Genomic DNA, 7702 nt, shown 5'->3' on the forward strand with positions numbered 1-7702 from the left:
TCTGAGAACTCCTCTTCATCCTTTTTTGCAGGAACAACCTCCATGTCCTGCCTCCTAGCTGAGGGTCTCTCAATCTGTCCTAAATCTTTTCTCTTTTTCTACCTAACTTGCTTTCTTTCATTATTTTATCCTTCTGGATGATTTAATTATCATCTCCATGCAGATGACACCAGATCAGTATATTTGACCCTCATCTCTTTCCAAAACTCAGTTTCATATTGATGAGGTTATTCCCGGGCAGAGAACCAAATGATGAGTTCTAATGGCAGTCAGAGAGTTGTGGGAACCCCAGTTTGGCTGGCACAGGTCCAATGTTGTTATGGGCCAGAACTCTGAACTAGAAACAAGGATTCTTATAAGGTGCTAACTGAGTGAAATGGATGAGACAATGGTTATCTAATTTAGCATGGGGATTACTAGTTCTTTAAGTTCAATATGATAGATTTAATCTTACAACAAATAATGGTTTCCTAGTTATATAATGATTGGCTTATACTCAATGTAGAGCATATTAGCTGGGGACCTCAGCCAGGTTCATACAGAGAGGCAGAGAAGACAGAACTTGGGGTGGGAGCTCAAGGTCTCAGAACTAAGGAGAGATTCATTTGGTCAGGCTCCTGGTGGCAGGCTCTCCTGCATTTTCCCCACTGAAACCAAGACTCCGGAAGGCCTCTAAGAAAGCTGCCCAGCCCCAAGCAAGGAGACAATAAAAGATTTGGACTTTAACCCCTGGCTACTCTCATGATGATTATTGAACTGAAAAGAAGGCTGCTCCCAGAGATCCCAAGAAAACCAAACCAAAGAACATTACACAACATGAAAGAATTCACGAACCTGAAGTATTAGACTGGCCAAAGAAAGTTTATTGGCGCTGAGAAGTCAGCTTTTGCTAGGAGATTGACTCCTTCAGTGGCAAGGTCCTGGCAGAGAGATAAAGGTCCTAGGAGAGAAATCCTGGCAGAGGGTGATAATAAAGAGGGGTTAACACTGAGAAGAGAATGTCTTCTCAGCGGGCAGGGGTCCTGGCAGGCAGCTATGCCAAGGAGAGGTTTCTTGACAAGGTGTGGTCCTGCTTTTAGGGCCTCTGCAAAGAAATGAGCCCAAAATTGCCCTTTAAATAGGAAATCTGAGACTAAAGTTTCAATTGAAATTACTTCAATGTTGTCACTGCCTCCAGACCTAGATTCTCAGTTGAATGAGACCACTTAAGTTCCAGCTACTAGGAGTGGCCCTGGACAATTTTCAGCTCAATAGAGGGTACAGCCAGCTACTCAATAGAAATATCAGGTCCAGATCTCCAACTAAATGAGGCCACTTAAGTTCCAGCTAAGTAGGGAGTGATCTTGGGCTAATCTTAATGAAACTACTTAACTGTCCGTAAAGGTGGGTCCCTGTCAGAATTTCAGGACTTAGCCCAAAAGTCAAGGACAATTTCAGGGTTCCCCCATCAATATCATTAATTGTCTCTTGAATGTCAGTACCAACATTAAAAACTCAGGATAATCAAAATCAAAGTCACCATTTTCTCCCCTAATATCATCCTTCAAACATATCTATTTCTATTAAGGGTACCATCCTCTCCAAAAACATTCAGACTTGCCACTTCAGAGAAAAGAAATATGATCCAACTGTTGCTAATTGTCCTTCTTGCGTCCAGTCTCTTCTCTCTCTAATCCTAGGAAGATTGTCTTGTGTCCTAATTTTCCTAGGACACAGATGTGACATGTTCAAAAACCTCCCTAGGATTCTTTAGGATTAAATATAAAGTTCTTAGCTGAGTATTGAAGTTCCTTCATAAACAGTCTCCAACCTACTTTAATCATTTTGCTTCCCTATAAATATTTTGTGCTCCAGACACACCTACTATTATCATTTCCCCAAACTCAACATTTTATCTCTTGACAGTGTATTTACTTAAAATAGATTACATTATTATTAGTAATTTTGATGCCTGTGACAAAAGACAGAAAATACACATAATAGGTGCAAAATAAATATCTGTTAGAAAGAAAGAAAAAAAACGAAGGAAGAAAGAAATAAAGGAAGGAAGAAATGAAGGAAGGAAGGAAGGAAGGAAGGAAGGAAGAAGGAAGGAAGGAAGAAGGAAGGAAGGAAGGAAGGAAGGAAGGAAGGAAGGAAGGAAGGAAGGAAGGAAGAAAAGAAGAAAGAAAGAAAGAAAGAAAGAAAGAAAGAAAGAAAGAAAGAAAGAAAGAAAGAAAGAAAGAAAGAAAGAAAGAAAGAAAGAAAGAAAGAAAGAAAGAAAGAAGGTGACTGGAAAAGTAAGGGATTTTTAAAAATCAAGATTTTAATTTGACCCTGAAGGTAAAAGGGAACCACTGGTGTTCATCAACAGGGAGGTGACAAAATCAGCTTTAGGAAAATCACTTCGACAGCTGAGTGGAGGACGGACTGGAATGGGGAAAGACTTGAGGCAGGGAGACCACAAAACTATTGCATATTGTTGAAAATAGCTAAGTCATTCACAGTTCATCATACAATATTGCTGCTGCTGTGAACAATATTATCCTAGTTCTGCTCACTTCATTCAACATCAGTTCACTTAGGTCTTTTTAATTTTTTCTGAAATCATCTTGCTTCTCATTTCTTACAGCCCAAATAACATTCCATTACAATCATACAACACAGCTTGTTTAGCCATTCCCCAATTGAAGGACATCCCTTTGATGTCCAATTCTTAGTTGCTATAAAAAAAAAAAGTTGCTATAAATATTTTTGTACAAATAGGTCCTTTTCTATTTTTTCAGATGCCTTGGGGATATAGAACTAGCAATGGGATTGATGTATCAAAAAATATGCCCAGTTCAATAGCCCCTTGGGCTAAATTTCACATTATTCTCCAGAATAGTAGGATTGATTCACAACTCTACCAATACAATAATGTTCCAATTTCCCACATTTCCAATATTTTCCTTTTTTGTCACATTAATAACTCTGATAGATATGAGGTCTGATTTATTTTAATTTGCATTTCTCTGATCAATAGTGATTTAGAACACTTTTTTAATATTACTCTAGACAACTTTGTTTTTTTTTTTGTCTGAAAATTGCCTTTTCTTATTCATTGACCATTTATCAAGTGGGGAATGACTTATATTTTTATAAATTTGGCTCATTTCTCCATATATTTGAGAAATTAGGCCTTTATGTGAGATTCTTGCTATAAAATTTCTGTCCCCAATTTTCTGTTTTCCTTATGATTTTGGTTGTATTGGTTTTGTTTTTGCAAAAAACTTTTGAACTTTATATAATGAAAATTATTTATTTTAAATGTTTGTTATACTCTCTATATCTTCTTGGGTCCTAAATTCTTCCCTTATCCATAAATCTGACAGATAAATTATTCCATATTCTCTTAATTAAATGATGGTATCACTCTTTAGTTATAAATCATGTATGCTTTTTAACTCATCTTGGCATGCAGTGTGAATGTTGATCCATAGATCATAGTTTCTGCCACATTGTTTTTCCAGTTTTCCTAGTAGTTTTTGTCAAATGATGAATTTTTGTTCCAAAAGCTTGGACCTTTGGGCTTATCATATATAAATTAGTATACACATATAACCTATTCTAATTCATTTAATTTCTTTTTCTTCTTTGATTGCTATACTAATATTTCTAGTACAATATTAAATAATAAAGATGATAATGGGCATCCTTGCCTTACTCCTGATTGTAATGGGAAGGCTTCTAATTTATTTCCATTATAGATAATGCTTGCTGATGATTTTAAATAAATATTACTTATCATTTTAAGGTGAGCTCCATTTCTTTCTAAGTTCTCTAGTGTTCTTAATAGGAATGAGTGCTGTATTTTTTCAGACTTTTTCTGCATCTACTGTGATAATCATATGATTTCTATTGGTATTGTTACTGATGTGATTTTCTTTATACTGACCCAGCCCTGAATTTCTGGCATAAATCCTACCTGATCATAATGTATAAATTTTGTGATATATTGCAGTAGTCTCTTTGCTAGTATTTTATTTACAATTTTTGTATAAATATTCATTAAGGAAATTGGTTTTTAATTTTCTTTCTCTGTTTTGACTCTCCCTGGTTTAGTTATCAGCACTATATTTATATCATAAAAGGAAATTAGTAGAATTTCTTCTTTGCTTATTTTTCCAAATAGTTTATATGGTATTAGAATTAATTGTTCTTTAAAAGTTTGATGGAATTTGCTTGTGAATCCATCTAGTCCTAGGAATTTTCCTTAGGAAGGTCATCAATGTCTTGTTCAATTTCTTTTTCTAAGATTGGACTGTTAAGTATTTTATTTCTTCTTCTGCAAATCTGGATAATTTGTATTTTTGTAGATATTCATTCATTTCATTTAGATTGTCAACTTTATTGGCATATAATTGAGCAAAACAGCTCTTAACAATTGCTTAATTTCTTCTTCATGTTAACTCTCCCATTAGACTATAAACTCAAAAGCAGAGACAGGTTTTGTTTTGTTTTTAACTTTTCTTTTTTATTACCAGAGTTTTGTTTATCAGTGTATGGCACATAGTAGGAACTTAATGCTACATTTGTTGAATCAAATTGAATCATAAGTTTATAAAATTTGTCCCTAGAAAGGAGACAATCTAGTTTAAACTTTTCATTTTACATATATTGCCTTAGAAATGTGACTGATCTCATTCAGTTTTGATCCTGAGAACATGGCTTTTAGTCGTGGTCTCAGTTTTATCCATCCAGACCACCTAACATTGATTCATACTCTATAGAGGATCGAAGATATTGGGCAACTCTAAGAAAAATATACTTGAGTCAAAGGATATGAACAGACAATTTTCAGATGATGAAATTGAAACTATTACCACTCATATGAAAGTGTTCCAAATCACTGTTGATCAGAGAAATGCAAATTAAGACAACTCTGAGATACCACTACACACCTGTCAGATTGGCTAAGATGACGGGAAAAAATAATAATGAATGTTGGAGGGGATGCGAGAAAACTGGGACACTGATGCATTGTTGGTGGAGTTGTGAACAAATCCAACCATTCTGGAGAGCAATCTGGAATTATACCCAAAAAGTTATCAAACTGTGCATACCCTTTGATCCAGCAGTGTTACTTCTGGACTTATATCTCAAAGAAATACTAAAGAAGGGAAAGGGACCTGTATGTGCCAAAATGTTTGTGGCAGCCCTGTTTGTAGTGGCTAGAAACTGGAAAATGAATGGATGCCCCTCAATTGGAGAATGGCTGGGTAAATTGTGGTATATGAACGTTATGGAATATTATTGCTCTGTAAGGAATGACCAGCAGGATGAATACAGAGAGGCTTGGAGAGCCTTACATCAATTGATGCTAAGTGAAATGAGCAGAACCAGATCATCATTATACACTTCGACAACGATATTGTATGAGGATGTATTCTGATGGAAGTGGATTTCTTTGACAAAGAGACCTAACTCCGTTTCAATTGATAAATGATGGACAGAAGCAGCTACACCCAAAGAAAGAACACTGGGAAACGAATGTAAACTATTTGCATTTTTGTTTTTCTTCCCAGGTTATTTTTACCTTCTGAATCCAATTCTCCCTGTGCAACAAGAGAACTGCTCGGTTATGCAAACATATATTGTATCTAGGACATATTGCAACATATTTAACATATATAGGACTGCTTGCCATCTAGGGGAGGGGGTGGAGGGAGGAAGGGGAAAAATGGGAACAGAAGCGAGTGCAAGGGATAATGTTGTAAAAAAAAAAATTACCCTGGCATGGGTTCTGTCAATAAAAAGTTATTATAAAATAAAAAAAAGAAAGAAAAAAGTATACTTGAAGCAAAAGAACTCTTTTCCAACAGCATCTATCCTCTTAAATACCTCAGTATGATTACATCATTACAGCACTCTAAGTATGTGTGAACTAGAGAACCATTTCATCAATCACACTGCTGTAAGTATTTTTGCTTCAAGTATACTTTTCTCAGAGTTCCCTACAAGAGTTATCTACAATACTCCATTAACATTTTAAGATAATTACCTTTATGTAATGGTTTTTGAAAAAGTTGGATGCAACAACTTGGCTCTACCCCTTTGTGGGTCCTTGTTGAAAACACTGGATATAAATCCGAGGGTTTGGGTTGTTTTAGAAAAGAACAGTTTTAATTTCTTTCCTGGAATTTCCAATTCCAGGAATTTCCAATTTCTGGCATGAAAAGGTATATTCAGGGATGGACACACACACACACACACACACACACACACACACACCACCACAGCTGCTAAAAGAGATAGAATTTCAACTTCTAAAATCTTTATTCATAGACCCAGTCATGAACAGAAGACTTTTAGCTGACCAAATCTCAGGGCTTAGACCACAGGCTTTATTTCCTTTTCAGTACTTTTTACAGAATCTCTGTGGTAAAGGATGTTCCTGCTGACTTGAATGAGGAAGTTTCTACAAATGGTGCTTAAGGAACCATCTGGGTTGGCCCTTCCCAGCATCATTCTGCTGTTTTCACCATATTCAAATCCCAGCCTTCTCCCCCCACCTCTCCTCCCCCCCCCCCCCCCGAACCAGGACCACAAGTTCTGAGTTGATGTATTTCATGAGCTTAGGAAAAAATTTCATGACCTTTAGGTCAACATAATACTGTTTCAGATGTTCCTCTGGGGTCCTAAGGAACTTCATGCCGGTGAGTTGGAATCCTTCCTGCTCAAAACATTTGCTATTATCCCTGAGCAGCCCTCAGTCCCTGCTGGATGCCATCGGATGTGATGGCAATAAAGATGCTATTGCTCATGGTCCTGTTGGAGAACCATGGGAAAAAATGCTGAATTAGGAGCCTACTGATATGTCCTTTCTTGTAGCAATGTTAATATTGATTTGATTGTGCTTTCCAGAGGAAGAGAGAGAAAAGGGATAGCAGAGCAGAGGGCAGAAAAATGGCTAGAGTGGAATATTAAGCACAAGAGATAAAAGCTAGATATATCTTATGAATCATCCAACCATATGAGTAGTATAGACCCCAGGGCAAGACTGCTAGAGCTGAATGGAGATACTATGGCCCATAATTGACAGGCAGTCAACATGAAGCAAAGCATGGGTCTAACTGGCAAGATTAAGGGGAAAAAACACCTCTCTGGGCCTCTGTAAATTAAGGGAGTCAAACTGGATATTCTCTAAAGCCCCTTCCCATTCAGCCCGTGATCCTATGATTTTATTATCCTGTGGGTTTTGTAGATCAATGACCATTGATGCAATATTGGAATTTGACCATTTTTGTCCTCCCAAAGATAGCATTGGATACACAAGCAAGCCAGCATTTGGTGTTCTTTTGCTTTCAGAAAGCCACCCTCTCCACTTTCAAATTTCCAGCATCAGCAGGTGTATGCTTCTAATTTGCATGTGCCCTTGTAGGAATGAGTAAGTTTAAAGAAAGTTTCAGTTCATGGCACTGCAAACTTCTGGACTTATCCCATCAAGGCTGCTAAAAAGAGAGAAAAATCATGGCTTCTGCAAAGCAGGTGAGTATTTCCCCAATTTCACTTTCCTTAGCATATATCCTCCCTTTGATATCCCTTAGTTGTTCCAATAATTACATGGAGCACACCTTGCTCCTACCAACCCCCAAAGCTTTTTTTTTGGCTCAGTACACGGCTGCTTCTCGTAGAGGGGGAAATGGAAGCACAAATAGTTAGTGATTTACCCAAATCTACT

General features: G+C 36.9%; 1 pseudogene; it reads right to left on the reverse strand.

Annotated features, from left to right (window-relative positions):
- Positions 1 to 6296: 6296 nt before the first annotated feature.
- Positions 6297 to 6896, reverse strand: LOC127553217 (nucleoside diphosphate kinase B-like; annotated as a pseudogene).
- Positions 6897 to 7702: the final 806 nt, after the last annotated feature.

This window comes from Antechinus flavipes, chromosome 3 (assembly GCF_016432865.1).
Source record: "Antechinus flavipes isolate AdamAnt ecotype Samford, QLD, Australia chromosome 3, AdamAnt_v2, whole genome shotgun sequence".
Taxonomy (NCBI): Eukaryota; Metazoa; Chordata; class Mammalia; order Dasyuromorphia; family Dasyuridae; genus Antechinus; species Antechinus flavipes.